We start from the raw sequence: 22523 nt of genomic DNA, 5'->3' as shown, positions 1-22523 counted from the left end.
GTATCTCTCTCTCTCTCTCTCTCTCTCTCTCTCTCTCTCTCTCTCTCTCTCTCTCTCTCTCTCCGTTCTAAGTTGTATAAATCAAAACCTAGATTTTCAAAACTGGAATTGATTAGGCAAGCTTAACAACGAATAGATTGAGACGAAATTATAGAAAAAAAGGGCTATAAACCCACTAAGCATTCCCCGAAACAAATTAATTAAATGCATGGCAAGAATGATATGAAGGGATTAATTTCTGGGGCCCCCCCCCCCCCCCCCCCCCCCCACCGGAGTCTCTAATCCGACCCATATTCCTGTATTCAGTTACACACAACTTTCAAAGTCTATTCTGTCTTGGTTCCATTTTAAATGACCACCTGCCATACCCGCCATTTTAAATGTTCGTTTACATAGGAGCATTTCCTCCCAATTTGATCATGGTCCATTTGAAGTATTCTTTGAAGGAGTCGATACTCCATAATATTAAAATTAAAAATTGGTGACAGGAACGCATTTCAAACATGTAGAGAATATGGATAACCAAAGGCACCTAAGACAAATAACATAATGGTAAAACTGGTAAAAGTTGGTAAGTCTGTGGTTCGACTAGGCGGTATCGATCTCAACACCAGAATGCCCACTTTAGCGATTCTGTAACTCACAAGTTAACACACTCATCCGATATCAACCGGACTAAAAGATTCCACGGAAATTTCCGTTCTTCGGCACGTGGTCCGTATCCGGGCACTTCCCGAACAATTTCGGGTCAACATTCACGTGAACGCCGAGTCGATTTCCGGTCTCACGAGGGCAGAATCAAGGTATAGTCTGTGACCGTAAGATCAGAGCCGAGTTTCCACCAAAGCTGCTAAGTGTTGAATAAACATGGGAGACACCAGTAAAGATCGCTGGATATAGCAATCGTTCGTAATATTACAAGCATTATCGCATATCTATTTAACACATGCAGTCCTGAAGCAGTATAATAGACGATCCTATTTGTGGGTCAGGCATTTCACCTGAGATAGGCCCTCTGAGATATTACAGTCTTGAGATGATAAAATCAGTCCAGAAGGATTTAATCTGAGACTGCTTTTAGTCCAGTAGAATTTAATAACAGACCCTGAAGCATTTAATCAGAGGAATTTCACATGAGATAGCATCTCTGAGATATTATAGATTTGAGATGATAAAATCAGACCAGAAGGATTTAATCTGAGACTGCTTAGTCCAGTAGAATTTAATATGAATTTAATCTGAGACTGCTTAGTCCAGTAGAATTTAATATGAGACCTTGAAGCATTTAATCAGAGGAAATATATCAGGTATATAACCAGAGATAGTATATCTATAGTTCACCAGCATTTGATATGATATGTCATTCATCTGTTCCTGTAATCTGATATAGAGCATCCCGTCCAGGAGCTTTTAAGCAGATACAATACACCAATTCGAGGAGCAGTTAAACTGAGATAATGAATCAAGTGACTAAGATTGCTTTCATGAAGTTAATTCTAATTGTTTGCCTCTTATTATCTTATGGTTTTTGTTGTATTTTTCAACAGACCACATGCTTTTTTTTTTTATAAAAAAATATAGAGATTTGATCCCCTGAAGAGGTTAGCTATTGAATTCGTATTCAAAAGTAAAATATTTGATAAGCGGGATATTGTCCGAGTTATGAGAAGGTTGCAAGGAAAAAATGGATTTTTCCAAAATATAGTCTATAACTGGTTCACTTAAGGTAGATTCTTGAGTGAGCCCTATGCCTACGAGACGTTAGTTTGGCGGCCGCTGATTGGCTGGGAGCTGCCTACCTCCCGGTACCAGCCAATCAGCAGCCACCAAACAAACGTCTCGTAAGAATAAGGCTCATCCGAGAATCTACTTTAAGTGAATCAGTTTTTTATAGTGACCTCCATAAAACGGACAGCTTCAAGATACCCAGGTATCTTTCTATTGTAATATGAAAGTGATTGCATAGAAATCAACAAGGGGTTTACGGAATGTCGATATTGATTCTCCCCTCTATTTTCTATTGTTCAGAGAGAAAAAACAGAAGGCGTGTGTGTGTATGTGTGTGCGTGCGCGTGTGAGTGTAAGGAGAATGATGAATAAGATCCTTACCCAATTTTTTTTTATGTTTGAGATTGAAGTTCAACTAGCCATCAACCCCCCCGCCCCCCCAAAAAAAAAAAAAAAAAAAAAAAACATTAACCGCAAGTCTTCTTCAGATATCAAATTCTTTCCCACCATTTCTTCCTAGGGTTGCGCGTGCAACCCCCTGCTTCCAAGAGTCCTGGGCGTGCTGCTCCTAGATGGCGGAAGGGAGGGGTAGAAGGATGGTTGGGGGAGGGTGGTGGTGGGAAGGACGGTGGGGGATGGGGAGGAGGAGGATTCCTAGGGCTTGTGAGGGGTGTATATAGGATCAGGAGTCAAGCCAGGAAGCTGTATTGAGGGTGAGAGGAGATGGTCGCTTTGAAGCCAGGGTCAACCTGCGGCTGCCGTGTTAGGGCTTTTTTTTTTTCCGCTCTCTTCCCTCTCCTCGTCTCTCTCTCTCCCTCTCCCTCCCCCTCTCTCCTTCCCCTCTCTCTCTCTCTCTGTTTGAAATATGGAAAACGAGATAGATGGAAATTTGTATTTGTGGTGATAAAGGTTGAATTTCTGAAGGAGTACAGTTTAAGTCAAATGTAACTTGAGAGAGAGAGAGAGAGAGAGAGAGAGAGAGAGAGAGAGAGAGAGATAGCCAAGGGTCAAGTTAGAGAAATGAAAGAATGAAGAAATATATACTTTTACTTAGGTATTGGTTGGAAGAGATTTTGAGTTGAGAGAGAGAGAGAGAGAGAGAGAGAGAGAGAGAGAGGAGAGAGAGAGAGAGAGAGAGAGAGTCATGGATTAAGCTAGAGAAAAGTAGACTTGCAGAAAGGCTTTGGTGTTTGGTCGAGGAGAGAATAACGATCAAGTGATGACAAAATTATTTTTATGTACTTCCCCTGACAGTAATAATTAAGCAGCTAACTTGAATTTGATATACAAAACTCTGAATATTTGATCTGTGCATAAAAGACAAGTATTTTTCTTTTTTCATTTATTCTTGATTATTTTTTAAATTTTCCACAATTGATATTGATCGTAATTTATAAAGATTTATATGGAAAAAGTCCAATACATCTCTAACTTGCTAAGTCAACTTCCACCCACACACACACAATAAGGAGGAAAGCAAATCCAAGGGAATAGAATTATAATGAAGATGAAGATAAGTACAGTAAATGAATAGATAAGCGTCAAACAGAAAAGAGCATGACGTACTTATATAACATTACAACTTTTGTTAAACCCAACATTGGTATCAGATCTCTCTCTCTCTCTCTCTCTCTCTCTCTCTCTCTCTCTCTCTCTCTCTCTCTCTCCATGCTTGATTGTTCACATTCATTTTTGTCTCTCCTGTGTAATAAAAAAATGTTCCGAGTAACTCTATAACTAAGAGAATGGTAGGAAAAACAAACTTCAAATTCGATAGACATGAAATCTTAAGTTTGATTTTGGGTTCAGGGGTAAATTTCCTAATAGTGTTACAGGTGGGCAATTTTTTATTGTAGAATAATAATAATAATTATAATAATAATAATAATAATAATAATAATAATAATAATAATAATAATAATAGTATCTTCTGTTAAAAATAATGGCTGATTTAGCTGCGTTAATTTTATACAAGTTTTTCTCGTCTCCTTGTTGATTTTTCAGTCTTGCTTAGACTGACAAGCAATGTGCATATGGAGAACTATGTCAAAAACGGTGGAATCGTTTCCCTGTCTCTCTCTCGCTTGCTATTTCTTGCTCTTTCTTCTTATTTTCTCGCACCGTGATAATAATATAATAGTAATAATAGTATTATACGGATATTCTAACCATACAGCTTTCAGGACAGCCCCTCTTCATTTTCAAATGATAATTATTACACTATGATACTGTTATTGCTTCCACTACTACTACTACTACTACTACTACTATTATAAATGATAATAACATTAATAAAAACGCGGTAGACTCTTATTTGAATTACAAGATTCTTGAGAGAAAGAAAGGATCCTGAATGACAAAAGGGCCATTAACTCTCTCTCTCTCTCTCTCTCTCTCTCTCTCTCTCTACCCATTATCATTCCCCTTCCTTACACAGGAGTGAGATGTTTGTTGCTACTGCTATTAGCGTTCCTACTACTATATCCTGCTCTCGGGGCGATATTCAAATGGCCCGAGTTCTGCCCCTTGTTGGATGCTCGTCCTATGCATACATTTACGCTAATTGTATACGACTTTAAATATTCCGACTTAAGGTTCCATTTTTCTTGCGCAGGCTAATGGCCAAGCTACTGGTTTTACCGCTTTTTTTTTTTACAATTTCTTTTTCTTTTTACTTATTTTTTGCCTTGTCTTTTTTCCCGTTGCGTTTTCATGTGCTTATTTCTTTGTTTTGTCTCGTTCTCGGTTCCCTTTTTGTTTTTCAGTTTTTCATTTTATATATTTTATGTATATTTTTCATAATATTTTCTTCCAGCTGTCTGTCTTGCTTTAACTCTTAATGTAATTTTTTCACCTCCTGAGTGACTGAATCTTTCTTTTTCTTTCCTTTTAATTCCTCATTCCCGTTCTCATTTCCCCACCTCGAGTTTTTTTTATTTTTTTTATTTTTTTTTTTGAAGGAACAGTTAGTTGTTTATTTATGACAAAATGTGTTACATATTACGCTTAATTTCTTATCAGCGAGCTACTATTTATTTGGGATTTAAATGTGACTTGACGCCTGCGATAGTCCCATTCCTGAAGAAGCTAAGGATCTACTTCCTTCCGAGATTAAGCCCTGTCTGACTTTGTTTAATTTTATCAGGCTTAGGATCTGTAATTAATTACATTCGGTATCCAGCCTCATCGGATTCCTCGTATATTGAAAAACGTCCTGGAGAGAATGTACGTTTGTTATCTGGAAACAAAGTATAAATTGCTTCATTTTTCATATATATTATTTTATACACATAAATCCCATGTCTCTTCTTCTTTTCATCATCCTTTAAAACATTTCTTTTATCATTCCGTATGATTAACTTAAAATTTCAGAAATTGTCGTTTTGGACTTATGTAACAGAACATGAAATTGTCAGACAGGCTGGTAGACGGAATGAATATGCATATATTATGTAAGTACACAAATTTGCATTTATGGCTGTATGATTTATATTCTTTTCAATTATGCAGAAGTATAGTATTTGTTTTACTCTTAAGAATGTATTTTTTCCCCGATCTTTTCATACTTACCTTTCTATGCTAAGAGTCTGGTTCGTCCAAGTTGTTCAAGAACAGTTTTCAATCTCAGGAAATGGTTTATAAACATCAAAAATATTACTTTGTCGTCATTGCATTTCTGTATGGTTTGTTGCGTTCTGTCTATCGATTTCTTTCTTAGTTTTACTACTACTACTACTACTAACAATAAAAATAGAGCATATACTACATATACAATGTGTATTTATGCATGTATATTATATATATTTTACAGATATGATTATATATAGCTAGTTGTAGCTATTTCTTATATTTGAGACTCCTTTTAAACTTATTTCTTTTTTCAATTTCCTATTTAATTTTATTACGGCATCAATTACCTAGATGTTGTGACGCCAGATTTAATAGCCACAAATCAATCAATTACTGCTACTACTACTACTACTACTACTACTACTACTACTACTACTACTACTACTACTAATAATAATAATAATAATAATAATAATAATAATAATAATACCATAGGCGGGGCCTAACAACCTTGTCCCAAGACACGCGGAGAACTAGAGGGTCAACACCTTCAGGAGTCCCCGTGTGCATGTAAGGGGAAAGGGCTAACGCAGGTAATGAAGAAAATAGTTAGTGAAATATCTTCCGGGGAAAAAGGCAATGCTCCAAGTCTTCGCAAATACACAAAACGTATAACATTTCATTCCTGAATAGAATAATTACTCCTGCATCCCCGCTGTCCTTTTTCCAATATGTGAACATCGTCCAGGTATTGTCTGACATCGCTGAGCCCGAAAAGCGAATTAATAGAAAAATAGAATAAATCCCATATTCGTTGAACACAGCCATCCTTTTTAACAGAACTTGTCTGGAGGAGGGTCTACTTAATAATAATAATAATAATAATAATAATAATAATAATAATAATAAGAAGAAGAAGAAGAAGAAGAAGAAGAAGAAGAAGAAGAAGAGAGAATCCATTCTACGAATCGTTCTTTTTTTTTATTCTTTCTCTCGCAAGCAATTGTGATCTAAAGCATATCCAACAGAGAAGACGGAATTATTTTAGAATACTATGGTTCGGTAAAAAAAAAGAAAAAAAAACCTGTATGATGAATCATTATCTGACGATGGTGTTCGTGCTGTTCTCACTGGAAGTATATACTCAAGTCCTGTCATTTACAAGCCCAACAATACCCCTGCTTTCTGCAAGGCGAGCATTTCTCCCACTCCACTATGCCATGAACGGGCATAGTGCCCGGCCAGTTCGTCCCACGTTTATATACCACATATCAAGAAAATATTTTCCCTCTTGGTCTCTCATCGTTGATGATAACCTTATCTAACATTTTTATTCAACAAGTGCCTTGCGTGACATACTGTAGCTGGCTCTAAAGGTTCCTTTGTTTTGCTTCTTCAGCCCTGGGTATATTGGGTTCTGTCATTGATATCATTATCTTTCCCTTTGGACTCTTCCTACGCATCTCTTACCTTATTCAACTTGCTCTGTTGCACCTCACTTGCGAACCTAACCTGTCTCATGAGAGTCTTGAAAAGCGACCTTGTGATCTCGTTTGTCTGATGCCGCTCATTTTGGTGTCTGTTCTTGAGGGTATACCATTTTATAACCTATTTTTGACAAAAAGGACATTTCTATCCATCCCCTTCATACCATGCACAGGTATACCCACAGGGGCATTCCACCCGAAGTCTGTCACAATATCTCGCAATGCCAGTGGAATTTATTTCCTTGCCTCGACGCCCGATTCTGGACATACCAGCGGACATTCGGGATGAGAGCAATGCGACGTCTTGTGGCCCCCGCAGGGGCATTTCGGGAAGAAGAGGGCAGTCCTGGGTATCGCACGGTGGCGGCATTCCCATACGACCTGGTGCTGCAGATCGTGACGTAATGCGATGGACCAATCAGCAGTGCGTGTCGTAAAGGGGCGGGGAGCTATTGGCGTAAATTGACGGGATCTTCGGAAGGTCCATGTGAACTACTCCGTTTGAGAGAGAGAGAGAGAGAGAGAGAGAGAGAGAGAGAGAGAGAGATACATGTGGACTATTCCGCTAAAAGAGGAGGAGAGAGAACATTTGAACTATTCCGCTGATATGTATATATATATATATATATATATATATATATATATATATATATATATATATATATATATATATATATATATATCATATATAATATATGTATGTATGATATATATATATATATATATATATAATATATATATATATATATATATATATATATACGTATATATGTATGTATGTATGTATAGAGAGAGAGAGAACTTTTTCTCAGAAAAGAGGAAGATACATATGATGATGAAGGACTCGATTTTCTTTTTAACAAAAACTACCAACTGCCAAATATTACAACACTGTTTCGCAGGGTTGGGCGATTGGTACATCGTTCAATAACAGTTTTCAGTCTCAGAAAGTTGTCTGCAACGTCAAAAATACTATACTTTGTCGTCACTGCGTTTCTGTATGGTTTGTTTTCAAGGATTTTTAGGAAGATGTTCGACTGTATGCTGTAGTTAATATGTTGCGCATACTATTTTGAGATTCATTCATGTTGATTCCATAAGATTTCCTGTAACATAGCTCATTTCATATGTTTTAAGAGTTGCGTTTAGTGATATTTATTTCTTGAATCAAGCAGCATAAGGTTACCGTTGCTTAAGGTAAAAAGACTTCCATTGTTTCAGTTTCTTCAACTTTTATTTTTAATTCATTGATTATCGTCGTTCTCTTTTTTCCCAGATTTGATAATAATAATAATAATAATAATAATAATAATAATAATAATAATAATAATAATAATAATAATAATAATAATGTTTTATTGTTTAAATGTTTAAGACGACGAAATTAAATTTGTCAGTATTTTGATAACGATAAATAGTATAAAACCTTACATCTTCGATTTGCCACTGCGGACAGATTACATTTCATGACCATATTGATATTAATTTGGCCAGTGTATCATACATGTAGATAAGAAAATGTTTCTGCTACTGATAATATGAGCGCTAATATTTACTAATTCTACTACTACCAATGCTAATATTACTACTAATGCACACACACACAAAAGAAGAAATTAACATTTATATAGTTTTTCATATTCCAGAGAGAGAGAGAGAGAGAGAGAGAGAGAGAGAGAGAGAGAGAGAGAGAGAGAGAGATTAACACATTTTAAATTCTTGTCATTTCCTGAGAGGTTCCGATCTTCCTCGTAAAAAGAAAGCTGGTCTTCTTCTTACTCCCACTTCCCTTTCTATACTCGGGTCATTGCCGTTTCTCCATTCACATTCGAAATGATTTATCTCTTCCTGTGATCATTCTCCCTTAAAAACCTCTTTTGCTGCAAATTCTTTAATCCATTTTTTTATAGCTAGTAAAACTCATCCCGTTCTTTATTTTTTTTGTTTATTGTTTTTATATTACATTAATCTAGCCATATGATGGTAAGGGCACTATAGTTACTATAGCAGCCCGCAAATGTCCTTTGTCAGACTTGGGAGTTATAATGATTATGGTACAGTATTCTTTGGTTTCCTTATATGTCTGTTTTAGGGCATCAAGGTGATAAGTTCAGAGACCAGTCCCTCTTTCATGAAAACAGCGGTTGCAATTGTTTAAGAGGTTTAGCTACTCTGAAATGCCAAAGTCAGGTGACTGAAAATTTAGGACGTCATTTACAAATCTTTCATTCTAAGTAGCTCACATTCTGATAACAGGAAACGGCGCTGGAGTATAAATGTGAACTCTCTGAAAACCATCTTATTTTAAAAAATCACTTCCCTGCCGATATTGTAATTATAAGTATAAGTAAGTTTGAGTTAGCCTTTTTGCCGTGGATATGACGACATGGCTTCGAATATACTCATCGTCAGAAAAACAAAAGAATGAGCATCTTCTCAAAGGGAACTGACCTCGAAACTTGAAGGTGGCAAACCCGTTAACCTTGAATCCATTCCCCTGGAGGCCTGACCCACAGCCCGAAGAGTACCCAGCGAGCGAACCCGAGGGCCACCTTCACCGAAAGAGGTGCCTTCAGGAACCATCTGCAGCTATAACAGTCGTCATCACCATTGTGGTCTTGGAGCTACTGACCTGCAGACTGCGCTGGCAGCAGTAGCAGCAGCAGCCCAGCAACCATCCATTACTCAGGAATTCTCTCTGGACACCCCAAATGGAATTTCACTTTCTCGTGGGAGGCTGAACATCTCCCAAGCTCATTTGAATACCCGGGCACGCAACCGGGCATCGCGAATGCGCACATATGCCCCTTTCGGGTCGCATCGGACGTGATTAATCGGGGGTCGTTTTGTCAAGAGATTGAATCTTTCGCTCCGAATCCATAAATGGCTTCACACCAGGGGCTGTTCTCGAGGGAGAGAGAGCTCCTTACGCTACGGCTGTCCTTTGTTTTGTCCACGCAAATCAGTCAGCACGGTAGATAACGAACTATATAGATGCATTATACTCTTAAATTGATCGGAAAATGCCCTATACGTAGGTCTTAGCACATCAAGATCAAAGAAGTTGCTGTACAAATAAATAAACAGTCTGAAGCCCCGCATGTTTTGCATGGCGTCTATCACCCGGCTCTACTTTCTGTTAGTTCCTTGGGCATCTCCCATCCCACTTTTTCCTAAGACAATTACTCGAGCGATTGCGAACCAGTAGTAGTAGTTGTTACTCCTTAGGCTCAGCGGCTGGTAACAGTAAACTCGCTCTACCCGTGGAGTGTCTGTTATACTTATACATCCGTCTCAATTATGGCTGCTGCTGCTGCCGCCGCCGCCTCCACATCTTGACGCAAGGGACGGACGGACGGCTTCGAGGCAGCTGAAAATAGGGTGGGAACTCCTGCTGGATGGAAATTCAAGGAGCGTTGCATCCAGGAGTATAGTTCTCTCTCTGCGCTCTGCTGCCGATGGCCATTTTAAGTCATGACCTGATTAATGCCATAGTTCCCAATCAAAGGGCATTCCACTGAGGGGTTAGAGATGTGTATTTCTGGAGATAGAAGTTCACTCTCGACGTGGTTCGGAAGTCACATAAACCCGTTGGTCCCGTTGCTGAATAACGACTGGTTCCATGCAACGTAAAAGCACCATAGATATTTGAATTCCTAATTTCGTTGCTTTAAGGAGCATGTCATTTTTTCCCCCTCCTCGGGCTTTCCTTATGCTTTTAAATACAGCAAGGGTCACGTGTCAACCATTCTTTTTCCACCGGTCATATTGCAATTTATGACTCATGCTTTTTTTTGGAAGTTTCGTTTTATGATGCTGCTTCAAGTTATTATAAACTGATTGCCATTTCGCATTATAGTTAGCTTCCGAGTATTTTAAATACCACCCGCTGTCTTGAAAGCCATTCCACGGTATGATTAGTTTTCGAGTATTTTAAATGCTCGGAAAAGCTTAATTTTATTGTTTTTATATCCGGCCTTGTTGCTGGTTTCGAAAGGTACCACCTGCTCTTTTTGAACCTTTTATGCTGTAAGTGATATTTGCCGATGCAGCGGGTATAGGAAGGAATTTGGTGTTGCTTTAGGAAATTCGTGCAGTTTTGTTTTCTTGCGACAGTGTTTGTCGTTTGTGTTTTCGTTTATTCGTTCATTATAACATTCAGGAGAGCTGTGTGCGCATTTCATCTCATATAACTTTCCTGCCATCGTTCTGATGTTATTCATTTCAATTTATCCTTCTATTCAAGAGAGCTGTGTGCGTATTTCATTAAACATAATTTTACTGCCATCATTTCCGATGTGATTCATTTCAATTCATTCTTTTACATGAAGTTGTTAGTTTGAACTTGCATTCACTCTCTGTATTTTCACTCCCACATCCATCCTTTCTTCGTACTGTTTTGATCTGTCCATTCTTTATTCTCCTTCACTCCTTCGTCCCACGAAGCCTTTACCAGCACATTTTATGGAAGAAGCGTGACATTACAAAGTGATAATCAGGTTCAGAAATGCTTCCAAGGAATTCCACCGGGAGAAAACATTTTATTTTGAAGCTGCTTTGCTTTTTCTCCGTTTTCTGTTCGCCTTATTCTGTATTTCTAGTTTTTTTCTATTTTTTTTTTCTTTTCGGGGCGAATCGTATATCATAAAGTTTCGAGGAAAATAACTTTTAAGAAACTGGTTATCCAAGGTTATCACTTTTTAAATATATTTTATTTATATGAATGTTTGTATATAACCCTGTCCCCGGCCCCCCACCACATAAGTAATATATTATTATTATATAGATATATATAATATCTATATATATATATATTTATATATATATAGATATATATTTTTTATTTTATATATAATATATATATTTATATATCTATATAAATATAATATATATAATATATAATATATAAATATATATAAAAAAATAATATATTGTGTGTGTGTGTGTGTGTACATGGACAACCAAATGCATGTTTTTCCCATCAAGTACCCTATTCTGTAAAATCATCTTAGCTAGCTCAAGGGAATTTTGATATGTTAAATGAGATCGATTACACTCACACAGACAACTATAGTATCTTAGCACGGGCTGACTGACAAATTATGTTGCCTTCTTGCATGATAAAAAGAGACCAATTATATATATAGTGATATGGTGATTAGCCTGGGACACAGGTATTGCCGCGAAGGATCTTGTGTGCCCTATATTGCTTGTTCTTCTGGAGAAATTCCGTTGCTTCCGAATTCTGAGTGACTTTCGACCCGAGTTTTATTGAGATGATGTGTCGTCGACATCGGTATCGAGTCGTCTGGATACAGGAAGGTTTCTCGTACCTGCATGGGTCGTTCTTTTTACATACCACGAATTATGTTGGAGCATATGCCATGTGAACCAGCGGCAGTCACGACCAGTCTCACTGGAAAAAAAAAACCTATCTTTTACGGCTATCTATCGCCTACAGAAGAGAGAGAGAGAGAGAGAGAGAGAGGGAGAGAGAGCAACGAAGCAAAATATTTCGGTAACTCGTGTCTCAGTGGACCATAGAGAACGTCACGATTCTTCATATTTTCGTTTTAGTTTTATTTCGTGGAAGAACATAATGCACACTGTCCACCACCGCCGGCCAAACCCCCCCCCCCCCCCACCCCCCCCCCCCTCCCTGCCCCGCTCCACACCCCTACCTCCTCCTTATCCCTCTAATCTTATTCCTAATCTCTCTCCTTCTTACTTTTTTTCCCGAGAGGGTTCGAGAGCGCCTTGGGATGACTGGCAAATCGAAACACTGGTTATTAGAAGCTTATGTTGGTGCAACGGGTGAAAGGTTGCAGTTGAAGAACCTGCAACTAAATATACCTGTGGTTTATGGACTTTCTTCTTGCACTCGCTCCTAGCCTAAGGATTTTTCTTCTCAATGTAAAAAAAACAACTGGACTTTTCTTTTAGAGATGCAGAGAAATTTCAGGAGTCACTGCATTTATTGCTTGGTTATGAAAACAAGTACTCTTCTCTGGTCCGATGTTAAAATCAAGAGAAATTACTTCAACTAAATGTCTTGATGCTATTATTTTTTTTTTTCGAAAATTACTTTTGAGACATTTTTGCATAGAAAACCCTTTCGAAAAGTTCTGTATTTCTTGCGTGTACTGCACAATTTTATAATGTATAGTAATCTTACTCAGTGCTTCCAGTCACTAACCACCCTATAAAAAAAAATATTATTTTCCCTCAACCCGCCCTAAGATTAGTATGGATGCAGAGAGGTTGAAATATCTCGATTGGAAAGCTGTTGGATCAGTAACCAGTTGCCTACTAAGTGTCTTGGTAAAGAGGTAATTATCACAAATTTCGTAATGGTCTTCGAGTTCTTGAATCAAGCACACGTCGAAAAGCTCTAAAAAAACTCCTAAAATAAGGCATGCAACATGGTCCTCTGCAGGTAGTAGACTGTTGTGGGTTTAATGCCAAAACGCATGCCGAAAATTACTTGATTAACACCTGTTAGAACCATTCACTCTTAATCAGAAAATGCGACTTGTACTTACACACCAGCTATATATATATATATATATATATATATTATATATATATATATATATATATATATATATATATATATATGGTGTGTGTGCTTTTGTACACATATATGTATATTTCATATATATATATATGTATAGTATGTATGTATGTATGTATGTATGTATACATGAAGAGAGAAGAAAGGTAAAGAAATGGACCTCGAATAAAAAGAAAAATGCAAATTGATAGAGGCTCTTTGATGCAAATGCTTTCCTGGATGAGTGGAGTGAACTTTAGAACACTTGTTGAATATGGGAACGAGAAGGCAGACAAAACTGAATGTGGGAAAAGTGAAAATGGTCAATGTAATTTTAAGGATGCCTTGTGGAAGTGACTATTTATTACGCAAAGAGGGCTATTAAGACGTGGAAGAATGGCAAGACACCAGGAGTTGGTGGTATTATTTGTAACAAAGTAGGGTATATTGATGATAGGTTGACTGAATGGGAGACTGGAGTTGGTAAGGTATGTCTAGATGAAGGACAGGTTTCAAAGGAACGGGCAAGAGGACTCATTGATGAATTGTTTTAGATGAAGATTTTTTGGGGCTTAATGTTGTAGAATCGAGTGTGTGTGTGTGTGTGTGGTAGGATTTTGATCGAGTAAATAAGACAAGATTAGAGAAGAGATGACAGATGAGGAACAGTGGGATTTATACAAGGAAAAGGTTGTGAGATCAAAAGTTCCAGAACAGTTCCTTGAGAAGCTTTGAAAGTAGAGACAAAAACCGTATAGGTTATGGAAAATGATGACAGAACTGATATAAAGGCAATGTTGACAGGTTGCATGACATATAGGATAAGTGGAGAGCGATTGAAAGTATTTGATGGAAGCTAAGCCTTTGCTAGAGTGTGTAGATGAGAACATGACTTATAACTGGTTCACTTAAGGTAGATTCTTGAGTGAGCCCTATGCCTACGAGACGTTAGTTCGGCGGCCGCTGATTGGCTGTGAGCTGCCTACCTCTCGGTACCAGCCAATCAGCGGCCACCAAACAAACGTCTCGTTAGAATAAGGCTCATCCGAGAATCTACCTTAAGTGAATCAGTTATAGTTTGTTTTAAAAGTGGTTTTGAGAGCAGGTGTATTATGTATCCTGGGTGGTTGAATATTTCAAGGGTATAGAAATGAGAGAAGTCTGAGGGAAACGATTATATGTGAGTGAGAAATGTTTTAGATAAGGAAATGAGACGTGAATTGGTTTGGGAATGGTTGACATTAGCAGATGATACAATACTGATTAGCTGTAGTAATGAGAAACTGCAGAGGCAATGAAAGAATGAAAATGTGCGCACGAGCACAAAGTAGAGAGTGAATGTGAAGGCTATTACGGTTTCTAGTGTAAACTGAAACATCTGCGATGAAACAGCGACTGTTTATGTGGATGATGGAAGAATGGAAGCAGTTGGTTTGTATATATACGAGAGTGAGTAAATAGAACCGAAAATGGTAGTCGAGTCAAATTAGGGGAAACCAGGAAGGTAATACGTAGTGTGAGAAAGACAAGATAGGAATGTATGAAAGGATTAGAGGGCCAAAGGTGAAAGGACCAGCATATAATATATAATATATATGGAACATCAAGAATTGAAAGGATGCGAAATATAATTATTTTTAAGAGAAAGTCTAAATGCTCGCATAAGTTAATGGATGAGCTAATGTTTTTTGGGATGTCACGGACCTGTGGAAAGAATGGAGGACGATAGACTGACGAAAGAATGGAAAATTCTTCAGTGTTAGGAGGGACAGAAACCGGTATTGGAAAGGAAGGGCCTTTATGCCCAAGGGCAGTGAGTGTGTGTGCAAGGGGGGGTTCTGTGAACTGCTGAATCTAATGAGCCATCTATGTATAGGTGTATGAACTAATGTTGTGGCTGATTTTTGCACTGGGGCTCCTTCGTTACTCGGCAACTAAAGCATGATTGTGAAAGTGGCCGTTGATGTGTTTTTAGTATGGAGTCACTCCCTGATAGAGGAAACGGCTGTATGGAAAAATATTTATAATCTGATATATTAGCTATTCATGAGTAATTAAGTGTTCGATTGAAAAGGGCATACAAAAGAAGACAAATTACTGAAGCACTGTCGAAGACTAAATCTGAAAAGCATGAAAAGCACTCTGTTTTAGCTTTATTCGTTTCTCTATTCTATTCCACCAGACCTGCGTGGCGGCTGAAACTCCCCATCTCCAAATAGGGCGGGTAAATGTGCGAACTATCTCGTTAGAGACCGTCACATGAGTTGCATTTTTTTTTATTTGGCCGCAGGAAAGTCGATTGCGGACTGTTAGCTGCTTTATATATTATATTAATATATATATATATATATAGATATTATATATATATTCATAATATATATTATATATAATTTTATTAATATATATATATAGGTGTGTGTTTGTAACTAAGTACGCGGAAGTACTTGGCACTCTATCGTTCATTATTTTTAAACTGTGGCATCATCTGATAATCAAATCGCGTGCATATTTGGGATTTTTCAATGTGTATATATATGTATATATATATATATGTGTGTGTGTGTATGTGCGTGTGTGTGTGTGTGTCTGTGTGTGTGTATGTATAAATCAGGGAGAATTAAATATTCTACAAGGGAGTGAATGATGAGGGTAAGTACAAGGACAGTAGATCTAAAAATAAAGGATTAAAATTCGGAGATGCTGTTTGAAGTGAATGCAGTCCTGGGTCCTGTGATTGAGTAACTGATTAATATTTGCTTGACATTTCTAGAACAGAGAATGGTTCCTAAGGAATGAGTGAGGGCGTAATTGTTTTTATTCTTTTTAAGTGTAGGGGCTGAATGTTATACTAGTGAAGGTGTATGATATGATTTTGATTTAGAATCTGTGACATATAACAAAAGGGCTCAACTGGGAAACATTGCGGAAATGGACAAGGAATGGTGTTAGTAGATAAAGTGATCGTTAAATAACAATTACGTGAGATGTTTGAGAGGTGAGAAAATTTATGTGGCAGGATCTAAAAAAAGTTTATGATAGTTATTATTATTGGAGAAGAACTTGTAAGATGATGAGAATGTATCATAAAGTATATGAATTACTGATGGATTAAATGTTAGTGTAATGGCAAATTTGTCAGAAAATAGAGATGGGACAGTGACTGGTTTAGTGGAAAAGGAGGACCTGAGACGAGTGAGTATTAAGTATCCGTGACTGTTCAATAGCTTTATGAATGGCATGTTGAAATAAACCAGGAAAAGGACAGTACATAATGCTAAGTTATTAGGTAAGAAAATGAGTTGTGAATGGGGTGTGAAATATTTGTGTTTGCAGTTGATACAGTGCCGATTGTTATAGTGAAAAGCTAGCTAATCTTTTAAAAGAGATTGAAATCTTTGCAGAAGGAGAAAGTTTAGGGTAAATGTTTCAAGGTAAGATTGTGAGGGAAAATAAAAAAAAAGGAAGATGGGACAATGAACGTTAACGTGGGTTATAGAAAATAGAAAGTGTTGATTTGTATATCTGTATTAGGAACGAAGGGCTCTAAGAGAAGATGGATAGACTCCATTCTAGGAGATACTAGAGACACAAGAATAGACGAAGGGCAAGACACGTAACAAAACTAAGTGGAAATAGTACCCTGGGCATGAATTAAGCTGAGAAGAGGAAGTAAGGGAGAAAAGTAAGGAGTCTTTACTTCCGCGACGTAAGGAATCCTATAGCGGGAAATTCTCAGGAAGCACCCGAGTTACGGACAGTCCAGAAAAAAAACGAGAATTTTTTTATATTCATAGAAAGAGGAATAGCCAACTTTCCATTTTCTATGAAGCGTTGAAGGACGTCCTCGAAAACCTTTTTTTTTTTTTTTTTTTTTTTTTTAAACTCCACCTGCCGATTCCTTCTGTCACGCTGGCCTGTCCTTGCTGGTGTTTCTTCTTCATAACACTGGAAAATTATAATTTTATTTGCTTATATGTTACTGGCAGAAATTGATGGAATAGAGGCGAATTCCTATGACGCATTGCCTGTATTCATCTGGAGTACACGAATCGAGTGTAGATTTTTTTTATATGACAGTGAAATAAAGTACAATGAAGGCTATTATTTGCGCTTTTTTTTTTTTACTCCCCAAGTTACTTAAGTTCTTCTTACACTGTAATTTATTTTTTGGTCCACGATGCTACGTCAGTATAACATGAATGAATTACTTGTGGATTCAGCAGTTAATTTTAGCAGTAGCTTGAAAATTTCTTTGCTGTATAGGAAAGTAAAAATCCTCTTCAAATTGTCTGAAATGAATATTTATCTATGATAGGTATCTTGGAAGTGGGAAAACAAAATGCATTTCACGTTTGGTGACATGAAAATTAATATATGCTAATTTTACCAGAATGTGAAAAAACCTCAATATTTACATTTGATGCCGGCAGTATTTTATTTTGCAAATTTGCCAAAAATGAGAGTGTGCTTTAAGGTATTCCTGTCTGTAGAGTTGCCAAACTATACTCGGTTTTTTTCCATTTGTCCATCCGCCTGTGGTGTTTGCGTATGGTAGCACTGCGTCCCGGGCTTTAGATAGTTATATTCAGCTTACATTCAACAATAATAACAATATCCTATTTCGAATATTAACGGTGTAATTCGCATACAGTAAATTATTAAAACACTTTTTAGTTACAAATGTACACCCAGATATCCTTTTATTTACCTAAATCTTACACATAGCGTAACTATTATTTAAAGCCCGGGACACAGTGTTACCATACGAAAACACCACAGGCGGATGGACAGATAAAAAAAACAGAGTATAGTTATAAAATGAACCTTTAGTAGTCTCCTGAGGATAAGATAGTTTTTTACCTGTGTCATTACTACGATTACAAAATATCAGGAATGCTCTTTTTTTTTTCTTGGTTCCCTGTAGTGTGTTATGTCCTTCACCTGTTTTTGCTACTAATTTTTTCTTTTATTTCATTCTGCGCATTGACGCTGTACTATTGTTATATATGTACTTGCATGTGCATATATGTATATGTGTGTGTGTGTGTGCAAATATATAGCGTAGAGTCTATGCAGAGAAATGAAATAAAAAAAATATATGTTACAAACACAGGAGGAGAGACTTCTATGTTTAACTCCACGGAGAAACTGTATTTGAATATTATTCGTCCAGATCAACTTTTATTTTGTGTAGAAGTTATTCTTGAAATTTGATTGGAAAAAAACAATGCACTGCTCCAGATTAACACAGAATTATGTTTTAAAAATTGTTGAAAAAAAGTGAATGAGACAGTCATTTTTTAAATTCAATTTTCAATACTAGATTGATCTAAAATTTTGCTTTGAAATTTAATGGGATTACAAATTGAAGAGATATGTTTTTACAGTTTTCTGCCGCCATTTTGCAGAAGAGGTAAACTAAGACTTTTTGTTTAAATCTGTTAGATTAAAAACAAGACGAAATTTTGACTCTTACTTCTTGGGTTGGTAATACCATTTGGAATCGAAGATTAACGTTGTATTTTTCCTTCAAGATTTAATGGTATTTGAAATATAAAAGACGCAGGATTATTTTATTTTAAAATCTTAATTGAACTTACGAAGGCTTTGATAACTGATGGAGTTAGTGCAGTGGTCACTTATGAGAGGTTTTTCCTTAGATTCACTTGATAGTTTAAAAAAAAATCAGGTGGTTCTTTATTTCTTTATACTGAAATGCAAAATGCATTTACTTATCAGTTTTAATAATGTTGATACACAATAGAGAGTAATTTTTTTATGATTGGTAGGAGCAGCGATTGTCATTGTTGACTGGATTCCAATATCAAGCTAATATTGCATTATTTCCTTTATTGCAGGTCGTTTGGATAGGGCTATTGCACTTTAGCCTAAATAGATCAAGTGACAAGCATCTGTTAAAAGGACAGGTGACTGTCCCAAAATTTGCTGTTCAACATATGGGTATGACACAAGTAAGTCTGCTATTCATTGCTCCTAACATGATTAACTTTCTTTTATATGTAATGTGGTAATTATTCAGCTTTAAATACAGTGGTGTAATTAGATTTTTTCAGACCCGTACCTGCTGTTGGCCAAATCTGTGTGTATAGGATTCCCTGTGTCAGTTTTTGTTTTGAAGGTCCCTCTCTATTTTTCAATAGTCGGGGATCCTTTATGCAGAGGACTCTGTTCCTAAGATTCCACGTTTCCTTATTTTATTTTGAAGGTCCTTCTCTATCCCGTCGATAATCGGGATCCTTCTTGCAGAGGGCTTTAGTTCTTGGATTCCATGTTTATTTTGTTTATTGATGCATACCTGCGCGTACATATGCATATATATCATATTTGAGTATTTGTATACGTATATATGTATTCTTTTAAGTGTACGTATAGTAACTCATCCCTATAGATCCGTTATTAAAGCATTGGTTAACCAATTTTACCTTGTCGAATTTGTTTTCCTTCATTCTGTTAGTTTATCTGTTAGCTTGTCTGTTTGTGAGATTGTCCAAGCAGACTTTCATTTGTTTATTTGTACGAAAGTTCAAATGAAAGTCTATTTGATCAATCTCACTAACAGACAAGCTAACAGAGAATCTACCAAGAGTGAAGGCAAACAAACTCGACAGGGTAAAATTGGTTAGCCAATGCATTAACAGCGGATTTATATGGTTGTTACCATACGCATAAAAGAATACACATAAGTATATACATATACACAATTATGATGCATAGGCGTATGTACGTGCAGTTACGCATCAATATACAAAATGAACATGGAATTCTAGAAATAAAAGCCTCTGCATGTACGATCCCAATTAGGCTAAATAGGAACAGAATTGTGAGAATGAAAGTTCTGGGTTGGCTTTTGCCTGGTGAGATGCTTCGGTCTCTAATGACTCATGTTATAATACACCAAATGGTTTTCATAGCGAGAAATCGTCAATTGTGGATCAAGTTTTCCTTAAAGTTGATCATCTCGAAACGGCCACCAAATGAATACATTAGTCACTTTTCATCAAATATTGGTCACACGTTTTGATGATATCTTGCTAACAGACATATAAACAGGTAACAACATATGTAAACAGGTAACAACATAATATGTGAACGTTCCTACGATGATTTATAGAATATTGGTTCGGTGACAGAGAGAGATCTTGAAGTGATTTTAGATTTTTGAATTTTTTTTTCTTATTTCCATTCATGTCCTAAGCAAATTGTACAGTATGTATTATCATAGCTGTTTTTTCTGGAGTGTATAATAATAATCATACAGTGCGCATTATTAGTATATAATAATAATTTTTCACCGAAGAATGTACTCATAATTATTTTTCCATAAAGTATGTAGTACTATCATCACGATCTCCTATTCTTAAAATCTATATTATCATGAATTAATTTTATTTACTATAGTTCTCATATATTATTAATAATTTATTTTTTTTACCATCTTCCTTTATCCAATCCAGAATCGGCGAATCTTTTGCACGTGTTTCCTTTTTCTCACGGAATGTAATCGCTTAGTTAGTATTACTGTTCATTTATCTATTTATTTATTTGTTTTGGTAATGAAGCCTTGGTTCATGACGGTAGTCGTATACGAATTACTTCTTTGACGACACATTTTGCTTGTCAATAATTTGTCTGGAAATTATTTGCGTTGACATCGCGCAAGCAGATTTGAAAATACACCCTTGAAGATGAGATTTTTGGCGAAATACTAGGGAGTGCGCAAAAATTCTGATCATTTAAGATTAATTTTAATTTTCTTATTATTTTTACAATCGTTTCTTATTTTAATTTTTTCATTTATATCACCAGGTTGTTTCTGAATTCGGTTATATTTTACAACATTTGGTTTATCATCATTTAAATTAGTCTTAATTTGCTCTTTTCAAGTTTACAACCATATTTTATTTTCACTTTTTCATTTAAATTCGGTTATATTTGACAACATTGGGTTCCTAAATATGGAAATCAGTCATGAAATTGGTGCGCCAGTATCACGAACATTTTTTTATTGACTTGTTAATCATTCTGCGAGGTAGTTAAAATTTAATGCAAAAGAGATTGATGATAAGTGGGGGATGGGGTCGGGTGACCAAGTAGGTATGAAATAATTTTTAAATTTGTACTGCTTTAAAGATTATCTGATTTTGGATCTGAAGAGCATCCCTCTTGATTATATTAGACTGTAACTAGCTTTTACAAACCATAAATGCTTTCTAAAGCTTTCGAAACTACTTAAATTGCTATCACTGTTGTAGTAGATACTGTACTTGATAGTTCCAAGAATTCTCTCTCTCTTTGTTAGCCTAAAAAGAAAAATCTTAACAGAGGCTTTTACGAAATACCTGGACCTCAGCGGTAAGTAATGTATGTAATCACTTTGCGAATACGTAAAGAAAAACGAAATTTAAAAAAGGGCTTTGATTTTTTTCATTTCTTTTTTTCTTTGTACAATAGGAAGTTCGTGACATTCATTAATAGGAGATGAAGTTCTGGGCCACTTGTACAATAAGTTACAACGTTTAATGAAGGTGAAGAATGCATAGCATCTGCTAGTACCCAGAGAAAAGTTTCAGTGTATATATATATATATGTATATATATATATATATATATATGTACTATATATATATATACTTATATACATAATGTATTATATTATTCTTCTTTACATTTATATTATATTACTATCGCAACATACTGAACTCAAGAGTCATCTTCCAAACCATTTTGTGTTATCTCCCCCCCCCCCCCCCCCCCCCCCCCCCCCCCCCCCCCCCCCCCACCCCCCCCCCCCCCCCCCCCCCCCCCCCCCCCCCCCCCCCCCCCCCCCCCCCCCCCCCCCCCCCCCCCCCCCCCCCCCCCCCCCCCACCCCCCCCCCCCCCCCCCCCCACCCCCCCCCCCCCCTCCACATCGAGCCTTAGAATACACTCTCCCATTGTTGTGTATGGAAGACTTCCATTAACCATGAACGCTGGTGGGCCACTTTTGTCTTAAAAGTGAACGCCTGAAAATGACAGTATCCATGGATTCCCAGTACATTTACGAGACGTAGCGTGTTTAGGTGTCCACTGACTATTTTTCTTTTCTCTCTCTGTTTTTTCCTCTAGCAAGAAAAAGATGTTTATGTTTTGAATATTGTAAATTATAAATTGTGACTCTTATTCCTG

This window comes from Macrobrachium nipponense, chromosome 37, assembly GCF_015104395.2.
Source record: "Macrobrachium nipponense isolate FS-2020 chromosome 37, ASM1510439v2, whole genome shotgun sequence".
In the NCBI taxonomy this organism is placed as follows: domain Eukaryota; kingdom Metazoa; phylum Arthropoda; class Malacostraca; order Decapoda; family Palaemonidae; genus Macrobrachium; species Macrobrachium nipponense.
Note: the sequence above shows the minus strand (reverse complement) of the source record.